At 45.9% G+C, this 13,507-nt stretch overlaps 1 protein-coding gene across 11 annotated transcripts in view; it reads right to left on the bottom strand.

Moving 5' to 3' along the window:
* Positions 1–13,507, bottom strand: part of NAV2 (neuron navigator 2) — a 717,995-nt gene that overhangs the window by 293,049 nt on the left and 411,439 nt on the right. Inside the window, exon 1 of one of the 11 annotated variants that reach the window (XM_074336131.1) lies at positions 6,339–6,546. The exons of the other annotated variants lie outside the window; for them this stretch is intronic. The gene's annotated coding sequence lies outside the window, so the exon portion shown is untranslated. Of the gene's footprint in view, positions 1–6,338; positions 6,547–13,507 lie in introns of those variants that run through there. 11 annotated transcript variants of the gene reach the window in all.

The following is a 13,507-nucleotide window of genomic DNA, read 5'->3' as shown; positions in this document are numbered from 1 at the left end:
TGTATTGGAAAGTTGACCCTTGGCCATAGCGTAAGATCAAAAGTATCCAGTGAGTAAAGGAAAAATGCTTTTCAGAAGCATCTGCTTCACTGACCAAACTGAGAGCCTAAAGTCACCTGGGATTCAGGAATTGTTAAAGAAAGAGTTCATCCTCTTGGAACAACCAATAAAAAAATGGGAGAAAAAAAATCCCTGAAGGAACAAAATATTATCAATTTCTCTTGTCTCTACTGCTGTCTGCCCCCGGCCTTTTCTCATGTCAATCAAGCCCATTCTCCTGCTAGAGCTGGCCTCCCTGACTTCAGTCTCTGCTCTCAAACCTCCAATGTCCCCTGCTTATCATTTGAGATCAATCCGGAATCCTTAATCCTCATTATAACCTGGCCTCAATCTCAGCGCCACCCTCCCTTCCCTCCACAGAGAGGCAATGTGGCCTAGTGACACACTGGCCTTAGTGCCAGGCTAACCTGGGTTTAGCATCATGGTTTGACTGTCTAATAGCTTTGTGGCCTTAGGTGGATTACTTAGGCTCTCTGAAACTAAAATGAAATACTACTTAGGGGAAGAATGAGATACTGCATGTAAAACATTTTCAGCGTGATGCATGGAAACTAGTAAGTGGTCAAGAAAAAGGAGACTGGAGAGTTTTAAGCCTTCGTGCTCGGAGATAGGTTTGTAGCATCACACTGCTCCATCTCTGACTTTCTCTGACTAACAGCCTCTCTACCACATCCCCCTACACACACTGACCAGAATTCTGCAAGGTCCAGACTAAGTCAATACTGTTCTTACTTTCCTGTGACTTCATTGGTACTCATTGCTTGTTACCATGTAGATGGGATTTACACACGAATCCTGGTTAGTTATCTGCCTTACCTCTTCATGGTTATGTTGTTTATTGGCACTCGGCAGCCATTTCTGCCCCCTTCTATATTATCCTCCACCTCCGTATTGCAGTCTTGAAGCATATCCCAGACTCCCTTGCAGCTGGGGTTCTGGGAGTGATTTAGGTCCTGCCAATGAGTTGCAATTGCATGAGGTCTGGAAGGTAGGAGTTAGGCAGAGGGGGCTGGCAAGCAAATTCCAACAGATGAGAGTGACTGTGGAAGCCAGACTCCAGGTTCTAGCATCTGGTCATCAGCTTCATGGGAGTCCAAGGTGGGTGGGTGAGTGGGGGCAGCAGGGTAGTTTAACAGCTCCAGCCTAACAGGCCCGCTAGATCTCAGCTAGGGTGAGCTGGCCTTCAAACCAAGAGCCCAACTGCACCCTCCTAACGTCTGTCCTTTTAGCAATTTTACGTTACTAATTCCTTATATAAAAACCCTTCCTACTTGGCTGACCTAGAATGGTTCCTGGATTCTAGACTGACCCCAACTGATCAAGCCCCCAATTTGCTCTTCAGCTTCTCTAGCTCCATAACTATGTATCGCTTTGTTTATATGCAGTTTTTAGCCCACAGCCCTGGTTGCCAGAGCCGCTCACTACGCGAGTCCATCAGGAATCCACATTTATTTTCATCCTTGCTCCCGGCTCAACCTAAATGGGCAACTTCCCACATCTCCTCTCAGAGTCATTACAATCTGTGGAATTGACAGATACGAGTATACGGTAGCCAACAGTGCCCACAGCCAACGAGGCCTCAAAGTCTCTACCAAATTTTTTTTTTTTTTTTTTTTTTTTAAGGGGGGTGCAGCTCAGGGCGACCAGATGGCTCAGTTGGTTAGAGTACAGTCTCTGAACAACAGGGCTGCTGGTTTGATTCCCACATGGTCCAGTGAGTTGCGCCCTCCACAACTAGACTGAAGACAACGAGCTGCCGGAGGAGCGGCCGGATGGCTCAGTTGGTTAGAGCACGAGCTTGAGAGCTCGCTACAAGGTTGCTGGTTCAATTCCTGCATTGGACGGTGGGCTGCGCCACCTACAACTAAAGGCTGAAAACGGCAACGGCACGTGGAGCTGAGCTGCACCCTCCACAACTAGATTGAAGGACAACGACTTGGAGCTGATGGCCCTGGAGAAACAAACTGTTTACCAATATTCCCAATAAAGAAAAAAAAAAAAAAAAAAAAAAATATATATATATATATATATATATATATATATATATATATATATAAAAGGAAGCGCAGCTCACAGTGGCCCATGCGGGGATGGAACCGGCAACTTTGGTGCTACCAGCACCACGCTCTAACCAACTGAGCTAACCAGCCACCCCTCTACAAAATCTTATGCCGGCAAAAGTAATAGCCATCAACATTTGTCCCAGAGTAAACCTGGATGACAAAAGCAGATCTGTCATTGGGACAAATTTTCACCTAATCCATATAAGGTGGCAAACTCAGAACTAAGAGTTCCTGACCATTCTGTGAGATTCAGCAGCTTTTCCTCCTTTCCCTGGTCTGTCTTCCTTTCTCTCTGGTCAGATAAGAGTTAGATTCCTTTTATACATCTGTGTTTCACAAAGTGTGGTAGACGCATCACTGATGGTATGTTTTATAAGATTTTAGATTACACACGGGTCAACATCTTATTTTAATAGCTAAATATTCATTTTTATGATTACTTTCTATTATGCCCAATGATACTGCTTTTGTATTTATAGTTGGAATAGTTTCCTCTTTAAATAAATTTCTTCAAACTACGTAGTCCATTTAAAGAAAATTAATAAATAAGTGACACAAGTGGTAGACAAATATGGCAAAATTATGAACATGGTAAAAGAGTGACTAAGCTTGAGCGACACTGATAAATCAAATCTTACCACTACATTTTGTGGGGAATTTCAAATATCTCATCTACTTGGCTTATCAGGATAGTATCAGATGGCTCTGAGAATGTTCATAATTCATTTTAAATCACTTGGTCCCATTTCTCTTCTCAGGCTTTGGGAGTAACCTGGTCTTATAGGAAGGCTGTCAGAGGGAGTCAGGAATTGCAGTAGCCTTTCATTGGCTGGGGCACTGGGCACCTCGTTTGCTCCCCTCTGTGCTGGGAAAGAAAGCCAGGGAACATGCTACTTATTCCATAAGATGCTGAGTCGGTTAGAAAGATGCAGCTACATCTCCTAGATGAAATCATTAATGTCAGTGATTGTCTGTAGTTGAGTTTAATGATCTAAACTGCAGTTTTCAACATACATATAGTCCTAGGGTTGAAGGAGAAAGGTTTGCATGAAATTATTCAAATAAATGAATGTTAACAGGGGAAAATGTGAGTATCTAGATATACTTTTAAAAAACTGTTGTTTATTTTGGGTCCTTGTGAATATTCATGAACATAAATGATAGTAAAGCTAAAATAAGCAATCTACCTCCATTCCTTTCCTGCCAGAGTAGAGAAGGGGGTAAGAATTTCTGGGCCATTCTCAGAATCATGGGATTCTCTTCCAGCCAAATATGATAGGACAGAGGGGAGACTCCCCTCCTGAAGTTGAAACAGGGTGCGGCCAAAGGGCCACGTGCAGACACTCCAGGTGCCCTCAGCAGGATGCAATGCACTAGCTCTCTTCTGAGGAAATGGCCCAAGAAGTCAGGAAACAATAGGTATGTTGGCATCCAGTTGGTGCCAAATAAAAGTAGCACTAGGCTGTGGCTGACTCCCTCAGCACAGAGCTAAGGTGACTTCAGGATGCAGATTCACAATGATGTGAGGGAAAGGGGTGGGTGATTTTCTCTCCAGGCATCCCCTAAAAATGCTACTGGCACCCCAAAATCCAGCACAAGAGAAATGGATGGGAATAATGCCAAGGAAGTGACTCACCCCAACAGTGCAGCATGAGGCCAAATTCCCCGTGGACTTACCATGGTCATTTTTAGCAGCGATGTCACTAAGTATATGTTTGATAAGGGGAAAAGTCTCTGGGGGAAACGGCTGTTCTAGTCACTGTAAATAACACGTGGGCTCACAATGTTTTCTGGAGAGTGGGGCGATACCCGACGCATACGGTTGGGTTGTTTCTTTAGCTGCTACAGAGCCTGTCCACCATTCTAGGATCTCAAAGAGGATACGAAACACGTAATGTGAGAAAGACACCACAGTGCAATGTAACCAGTAATACAACAGTAGACTTGGCGATCCTAACAACAGTCTGAGAGAGGCGGAGTGCTTGATGGCTTAGCTGTGGTATGAAGGAAGCCTCCTTACCACTCCAAGTACAGATATTCTTTTTCAGATGACCCTGCTCAAATAGCTTACCTGTTAGTTCATTCATTCACTCATTCATTCATTCATTCGACAAATATTTATTGGATCCTACCTTTGATCCAGATACTGTGCTAGATATCAGGAATTCAGTACAAAATCAGACATGTTCCTGAAGTCATGGAACTGCCATAAAATTCAGTGAGATGGATGGTAAACACGTTAATACACTTATAAACATGATAAGTTCCGTGTATGTGGTGTTATGAGGAAAGTAAAGAGGGACATGAGGCAGTGACTGAATGGTTGGGGGGGTCAGGAAGGTTTCTCTGAGGATATAATGAGAAGAAAGTTTCACGTGAAGAACCATGTGAGAATATTCTGGGCAAAGCAACAGCCAAGACTAAGGACCAGAGGTGGGAAAGAACCTGAAATTGTAAGAACAGAAAGGAGCCCCAGTGTCTGCCATGGAAGTGAAAAGGGTAACGTGGGACGCAAGACCTCTCAAGTCTTGATGGAGTTGGATTTTGTTCTACATGCAATGGGCAACCACAGGAAGGTTTTAAACAGGGAATAAACACGATCTAAGTTGTTAAAAGCTCACTCTGGCCACCTGTGGGAAGAAGGCACGAGGGGGTGACGTCAGGAGTGGAAGCAGGAAGGAAGCCCACCTACCTGGCCACTGGAATAGTCCAGGTACAGGAGGCTTGGGCCAGGTGATGCTAGCGGAGATGGAAGGAAGTGAGGAAAAGCAAGTGAACACGACTGGCACACTTTGGGACTGAATCAAAGTGTCTTCAATAAATACATTATAACTTGGTTGGAATTTTACCTGATGTGACTGACTTTTCTAAATTCAATCACCATAAAAGCGAGATTGATTATATATATACAGCCACTAGTTCTAAAGCAGAGATGGGCAACAAACAATGCTTCAAAGTTAACAACAATAATTGTCATATACACGATGCATTGAGACAAGCTCAAGGCAGCATCTCCTTCCTTATTAAAGAACGATGGCTTCCTGGAAACTGGGTTGTCGGGAGCTCCCTGTCTTCCTCTGCCCCTCCTCCCCCCATAACCTCAGCCCATTCTTATTTTGCAGTTTCAAAGTTAAGAACCCGAAACCTCCCCAGAACAAACTGTAACTTCCAAGGAAAAATATGCTCTGGCATTATGCTTCAGTAAACCCAGAAGGCATGCGAGATAAGAGTATTAAGCGTACCTATTAATGCAGCCGGAAGTCCCAAATAAAGAAGAGATGTCCCAGGGGAGACATAAAGCAGAGCCTGCATCCCAGCAGAGGCTGAGTTTCTGAGTTTCGCAATTGCTGGCAAGTTTGCAGAGGCCGTTCTCCCTCAGAGAACAGCAGAGAATGCCAGCAGGGAAGACCCGAGGTTTTTCTCCATTCCTCTGGCCTGATGTGCACGCAGGACAGTTAGAACGTGGGTCGTCAGTGGCCCCAGAAAACAGTTTTTGTTGACAGGGCATGTTCTCCCCTGCAGCAGACCACGGTTGGGCTTGGCAGCAAGGGGCCGTGTTCTCCACCATTTAGAACTGAATTCCCCTGGCAGTGAGCGTTTTGACTTTCAGAAGAAGTTATGGGGTGAAGGGGGGAGGCTAAGAGACCCATGCTAGGTAGGGATGTCACTGGCATAGAGGTTCCTAAAGCCCGTGACCTGGACCTAAGTATGTGTCTGTTAAGGAGACAGGCAAGGAGAGAGGGTCTCCCTTTAGTTTCTGAATTGAATCCCCTCCCACTGCCACTTAGATATATAAATTAGCCACACATGTGAAGAACAGGCACCCTGCCCCCAAGCCCAAGGCAGTGCCTTCCCCACGGGGACTCTACAGAGATGGCAGAAGAAGGTGAACATTTGCAAAGCATCTCTTAGGGGGCTCAGCACCGTGTAAGCACCTCTACCCACACAGGTCCATTATATAACCCTCTTAGAAATTGTCTTAGGTGGGAAGGAATGACCATCTCTGTCCTAGAGGTGGGTAAATGAGCCCAGAGCCATGTGACGGGGGCGTAGCAGAGATGAAATCTGAACGATTCGATCTCAAGTCCCATGGGCTCTCCATACCTACCAGCCACCACCCTCAGCCCAGCCAGGTTCTCTTCTAGGGGGACTGAGTACCCAATGGGTACAACGCGGGGTTCCAACCCAACCACTCAGCTCGCCCCAAGCTCTTACCTAGCTTAAGAACAGCGACCAGCCACAGATGTTCTCACTTGGGAACTCTCTCTAAGGGAAGAACTCTACAGCAGCCCAACTTTGCTATGGTGTGCTACTATCATGGGACGGGGGCTCTCTCCTCTACAGATTAAGGTGCTCCTTTGCTCTGCTCTCAGGCCCAGCTTCTTCCTGCCCAGCCCCAGGCCTGCAGACCTGCCATGCCAGCGTCTGCTCCCCATGGGCTCCACACCTGGGCAGGAAGGGCACTTGGCGGGCTTGATGTGCTCAAAGGCTGCAGCAGACTGGAGTATGCAGCGCGTAGGGTGGGGTGGGAGGGCCAGGGGAGGGGTTCCAGGACGAGTTCCCTTGCCTTGGCCTCTTGTCCTCTGGCAACTGGTGAGGTGGTAATGGTTAACCAGGGAGGGTGTCCTTGGTGTGAGTGATGCCACCCCCACAGGATTTGTCTGCCACCAGAACCTGGCGCAGTTCTTAGCAGTGAGTGGTTAAGGGTATAGATTTTCAAGCCAGATTGATCTGGGTTCACCAGTGTGGCTGCCCCTCTCACGGATTCAGGGTAAGTTACTATCTTCTGAGACTCAGTTCCCTTATCAATCAAATAGGGGATATGAACAATTAATAGCACTTACGTCATAAGGCTATTGTGCAGGTTAAATGGGATAATGCACGTCAAGGCACAGAGCAGAGCTTGCCACCTAGCAAGTGCTCAATAAATGCTAACTAATAAAAACTACAAATAACACTGTAAGTGAAAGAGAAAGGAACAACGTAAGCACCAACGGGGCCCCCGGCTGATGCTGTGCTGACTGCCTCTCACACACACAACATTCTCACCCCTTTGGTGGCAGCACAAGATCAGCCATTTACGTAGCACCTCCTGTACAGGCAGGGGCCTCATGTGCACGATCTCTAATCTATTCAACAATCCTGCTGGGACAGAATTATTCCTACAGGAGGACTCTGAGGTTCAGAGATGTCAAACAACTTGCCCAGGATCACACAGCCTGCAAGCAGCAGTTAGGATTCATAAATAATGAGAGCAACGCTATGTAGTCTGTACACTGTGCCAGGTGTTGGTCTTAGATCTCAACACATATTATCCATTTAACCCGCAGCACACCCCAAATGGGGAGGTACAATGATTATGCCCACTTCACAGATGAGAATAACTGAGGCCCAAGCAGATTAAGCAAGGTCACACAGGGAACAGCTGGGCTGGAATGGCAACCAAGGCAACCAAGGCTCCAGGGCCTTGCTTTAACCATTGCCCTAATTACTTCTCAAAAGAAAAAAAACAAAAATAAAAATAAGCCTGTGCACAGCTCACTGCACTATCCTGCCTCTAAGAAATGAAATCTCGTGGGTACTGAAGACACTTCTCTAATGAGTGAAAACTGTGTTGGAAACAAAAATGCACTAGGCTGAAAGTCAGTAGATTTGGGCCGTGACTTTAAGCAAATCACTTTCCCTCTCTGGATGTCAGTTGGCCCCACTATAAAAGGATTGGTTTGGACTAGAACTTCACACTGAAATCGTACAGCTCTAATAGTATATGGTTCTCTGAAATGGGCCTTGTTCCTTCCAGAGGAGACCATGAAGTCCCTGGAAATGTGGGCTGAGGTTGCTGACAGGCCCTTCACAGAGGAGCCAAAGCACGTCTAATGCAAGGAGACGGCATGTGGCCCAGCGCTTGAGAGCCGCCCACGAGTGAGCATCTAAGGCTGGGAGATCCCGGGCAATTTACCAGGCCCTTGGTTTTTCCTCTTTGGCAAAGAGCGGAAAATAACTTGCCTTAGTGGGTTGCTTTGAGGTCATAAAAATGGTCATAAAGCATTTTCCCAGATTCAAAGTTCGTGTATGCAAAATTCTCTTGAACTCAGCCATGAGAAGAGTAATCAGAGAAGTCGGGACTTTGCAGGATTCCCAGAAAGCAGTCTGAGAATGTAAAGAATCTTCATTACTTCTCCATGCTTCTAACAGCTGAGAGTCTGGTCCAGAAAGAGGGGGAAAAAGCCCCAGTACTAATTCAAAGCAACTCACAAGATATTCAAACCAGTACCATGCTGTTTAGTATAATTATATGCTATTCTGTTCCCCAAAGTCTTCATCCCTCCCATTGGAAAATAAATTCTCAGAGGCTATAAAATTTGTCTGTCTATAACGAAGACCTACCTGTTGACTTACTGATTCATTTCCATGGTGACACCTGAGTACACTTCCCTGTACACAAAACTGCCCAATTCTCTTCTCCTTCTGTCAGTTCAATTAATTCATGAATTGCCTTGATTCAAGTCAACATGTTTTGAACAGCTGCCACAGGCCAGGCAGCATGACATCTGTATATTCTGGTTACTTCAAAAAGCTACATAAAAACAATGGCTGAAAATAGCATCAATGTCTTAGACTTGGGTGGGGGTGGGGTGGTGGGATAAAATCTTCCCCATAAAGATCTGAGAAGGTCAAAAAATGATCTTGGAATTTCAACTACTTGCTTAAAATCTGTTTATTTTAATCATTATGCATTCATATTACATTTATTACATAAATTTTTACATAAGAAGGATCCATTCAACAATTATCTCATGGGCAGCTACTCTTTACGAGGCAGTGTGCTAACAGTCCTGAGAGATTCAAAGAAGAAAATTGGTATATTGCTTCTTTTATTGGAAGTCTAATTCCAGAGGTCTGCTGTTACCAATTTTAAACTACAGTAATGGCATCGCTCTTCCTCAAGAAGGATGATAACATTAATTCGTTTATTTAGTCAACAAATAAATGCCTGGTAGTGGAGCTACGTTGAGAAGCAGTCAAACGTGATTCTTGCCTGCATGGAGGCCAGCAATGTGATGAAGGAGATAGCCCGTAACTGCCATAGATGTCAAAGGGGAAAAAACAAGGGATTGAAAAAAACACTTCTACCCAAAGGATGTCCGACCGACACGGGACAGGGAAAGGCTGCATGAAGGAGCTCTGTTTAGGTTGAGTCCTACAGGATGAGAAAGAGCCTGTCATGTAAAAAATGGGGAGCAGAGCATTCAGGTCAAGGGAATACCACAGACGCACTCCTCCAGGTGGGAAAGAGTTGATGAGCTCCAGGCAGGACGGTGCAGCTGTTGCCTGGTGAGCAACCAAAGGAGATACAGTGGAGAGAGAGGAGTTGGCAGAGCAGATGGTGCCAGGTCTTTGAAGCCACGGTGAGGAGTTTGGATTTCATTCTTTGTGAAAGAGGAAGTGACTGAAATGTTCCTGAAGCAGGAGAGTGATGTGGTGCCGTCCAGAGAATGGACTGAAAACGGACAATAGTAAAAGGATAGAGACGAGTTAGGAGACCACCGCAGTTCTGAGGGAAAGGTGATGGCGTCCTGTCTATGAAAAATGGCGAAGTGGTTGGATTTTAGGTCTATTGGGGAGGTTCAAACAGGAGTACTCCTATTGGAACGATGAAGTCCAGAAGAAAGAGGAATCCAGGACGATGCCTCACGCGCTGGTTTGAGCCACTGGTAAATGGCAGAATCACTTACATCTGGACATTTCTGGAGACATCTTTGATTGTCATGACCGGGGGTTGCTACTAAACATTCTACGTGAGTAGAAGCCAGGGATGTGGCAAAACACCTTGCCATGCACAGGACAGCACCCAACAACTAATAATTATCTGGCCCCAAATGTCGATAGTGCCGAGCTCAAGAAGGCCCGACTGACAGAACGAGGAAGAGTGAGGAGGGGAGATAGTTTGAGGGGTGACTTAGCACCACACCTGCGACATGTTACATTTGAAATATTCATGTTAAATTGTCCTCAGAACCACACTCTTCAGAACGGAGGAAGTAAAAACTGAGACTGGCACCAGGCTCCTTTGAAGAAAAAAGTGAGTCCTCTCGAAGCTATGAGAAAGAACCCAGTGGTCCTACTCATAATACTCTTTCCTCCTAAATTATGAAAGACATTTCACAAAGTCAAGGAAACGTGAGTCTTTACACTTGCCATTCACCCTATTTGCAACCCTTCCTTTCTCCCGCCCCAAATTCTGCCTAATCTGTAAGCCCAATGCCAAGTCCTAGATTTGTGAAGTTTCCCTAAGGACGTCCATCCTTGCTGTGTCTGAATTCAGAGGAGTCTGGCTTTTCCAGCACCTGCTGTGCGCTGGCAACCTCTCTAGGTTTGCCACCATGCGGTCACATCCATATCTCTAAGATTTCTGACATCCCTGGCAGGAAAAGATGCCACCAGTCTTCTAGATATAAAATAACCGACGCTCAGAGAAGTTAAGTGATTTGCCCAAGGCCACAATGAGTTAGACCAAGTTCTTTCTGTTGCCAAAATCGATGCATTATACAGCCTACCTCCCTCTGATCTCCTACAGCACGTAATCTACCGCCCTGGGACGATTACTAGGCCCTGCTTCAAACAACAGCCCCCAACACACTGTCTTCCTGTGCACATGAGTGGCTGGCACACAGTTCTTGCTCGATAATTTGCAGAAGCCTGTTTTCCCTGTGTTAGTCTGGCCTCCCCACCTGATCTGTTAAAAGCTGGATGGCAGGAAAGCCTGTGGGGAAGGAAAGAAATTCCCTCCTTTACCCTCTTTCCCAAGATACCACTTGGATTCCCCAAAGAAGGAAGTGTTATTAATATTTCTGGCTTCCCTCTCCACACCCACAGGAGGTGCTGAGTCTAATCTGACCTGGCAAAGATCAGTCATCTTATGGGACCCCCAGATTACTGGTGGGTGAAATGACTGTGTTTAAGGGCAGGTATCAGGCTCCAGGCGTCTCTTACTTCTGGGACTCTGGTTGGTGTCTCCACCTGGAAGTACAGGTGGTCAGTTATGTGAGGTCGAACCTGCAGCCAATTCATGGGAGAGAATGCCAGAAGCCTTCCTTTGGACTCAGGCCTAACTCACGTTCTTCCCAATTTATCAAAAGTCCTAGATTTGGGGAGTTAATAGGTATTTACCAAAAATTTGCTTACGTAGGTGAATAAAGGCCAGCTGTCTTTGCCCCTAGGAAGGCAGGAGAGATGACAGCAGTCTTGATTTACGTTGTACTCACAGAACCTTCTCATAGTTTGGGCCAGTTAAGTGTTCAATAAAACTTGAAAAATGGTAGCAATACCCTCCAACCTGATACTATCCAATCCAGTCTGCCCTGTCTCGTTCCCCTCTCTCTCCAACCTGCTATTCTTGCCGACTTTCTAATTTCTCTCCGGGACAGTGCTACAGTCCAGATCTCCCAGGCAAAACGCCTCAGGAATCTTTAAACTCTCCTTCTTCTTTGCTGGCTCCTGACAATCAGCTGGCCATCCCTGTTCATTCTGTCTCCACAACAGCACTCCCACCCAAAGGAGACCTTTGCCATGCTACTACCTTAGCATCCGCTTACTCCATCTAGAGAAACCCACCAGAGCACTAACCCTGAAAGGAAAGCTCTGATATCTCCATCCCCGTCGCATTCCCCAGGACCGACCACAATGCACAGCATTCCAAACCTGGGCAACGGTAAAACCACCCCTCCAGCCAAGTCAGGGAACTTCAAAGAGGGACACGCAGCGTGGGTGCAGCTGGTCTTCTTCCACGTGACACAAATGTCAGAATTAAAAGGACTTTATCAGACCACCACTACTCCCAAGGCACACCCATAGTACACCTATAGTACAAGGTGAATCAACTCTGCCTTCAGTAAGCTGAGTCCCAGAACCCATGGGACACGCTGCAGAACGCTGAGATAACTGGGCCTCAGAACTTGAATTCCGTGATCAGGAGCCTGGTGGTTTGCTCCCAACCTCAGTCTAGGTCCCCCCATTGTCCAACGAAGGTAGGCACAGTCTTATCTTTTGTGTGTGTGTGTGAGTGTGGGAGGGCAGAGGGGAAGGAAGGGGAGATGGGGAAATGAGCACCCCCTTGGGAAGTGCAAGGTGACTCTTCACATGCCTTGTATTCCCCGGCCTAGTGTGCCTGGGGCACCACCAAGGAACCTCGCACTGGGAAACTCCTGGAATAATTCCCACTGTCTTAGCTATTCGAAGCCTGAAACACCGCACCAACATTACATCTGGAGAGGACCGCTATTGGGTGTGAACCAAACTGCAGCCTGGACCAAGACTGATTTGGAGACCACAGAGAGAACCCAGGACCCCCTGCCAACTACTGCTCAGATTCATTCCAGTTATTTCATTAATCTGACAATAAACAGCCAATACTTTATGTGATTCAAAAGCTCATTATGTTAAAAAATCAGAACGGTGATTTTATAGTTGCCCCATTAAGTGAACACATAGTATGTGCCAGGTGCTATGTCAGTTCTGGGGAATGCAAAGATGATGGAGACTCGATTGCTGCCCTCCTAGGGCTTATGTTGTAGCAGGCATCTGCAGTGAGTCCGGGAAGCCGAAAGCAAGGTGGTGGCACAGGAAAGGGGGTTGTTTATCCACAGTGGCTACTGTGGACACATAATCAATAGGGCTTCATAGCTGAGGCATCTTGGAACTGCAGCATCTATGGCCTTGAAACTCCAACTGTCTCTTTGAAGAAGTCTATTTCAGTTCTTATAATATAGGACACTTCCAGAAATTAAGTGAAAAGGATAATGCACCAAACCCCAAATTCCTAGTGTTATCTGATTATATGCAGGCTCTTTTTCTTTTCTGACCAACTTGTTATCCAAGGAGGTCCATGAATAGAACTTTTCTCTCCCTTACCTAGTGTGAGCTAGGTGTGCAGCCATCCTTTACTGACTGATAAGCATCTTGGGAAGGAGAGAGGACAGAGAGTGTGGACCAGGTATTCAGGAAATATAATGTAAAACAAGCCAGTTGTCCCTAGATTGTCCTGGGTCAGAAATGTATTCATTCAAATAGGGGCCCCCTTAAACCAAAATATAGCTCAATCTGGAACAGTCCCTAATAAGAGAGGCAGGGACACAATTTATACGGACTGAAAACGACAATGCCTACAGCTCCCCACTTTGTAGAGGGAACATTTACAACACTGCAGTTAGCACTCAAGGGAAAAAAAAGGCCAACCAATGCAATGAACTCAGTTCACTTCATTTCAAAACATGAACTCGTTGCTATCTCAGGAAATATCACCTTACTCTTTAGATTAAATGTTCGCCCAAGCCTAGGAGACATTCAACAGTAAGAAAGTAATATACTTTAGTTGGCTTCTCCAG

The sequence above is a fragment of the Rhinolophus sinicus genome, linkage group LG06, assembly GCF_036562045.2.
Source record: "Rhinolophus sinicus isolate RSC01 linkage group LG06, ASM3656204v1, whole genome shotgun sequence".
NCBI classification, from domain to species: domain Eukaryota; kingdom Metazoa; phylum Chordata; class Mammalia; order Chiroptera; family Rhinolophidae; genus Rhinolophus; species Rhinolophus sinicus.
This window is presented reverse-complemented; position numbering and strand designations above follow the sequence as displayed.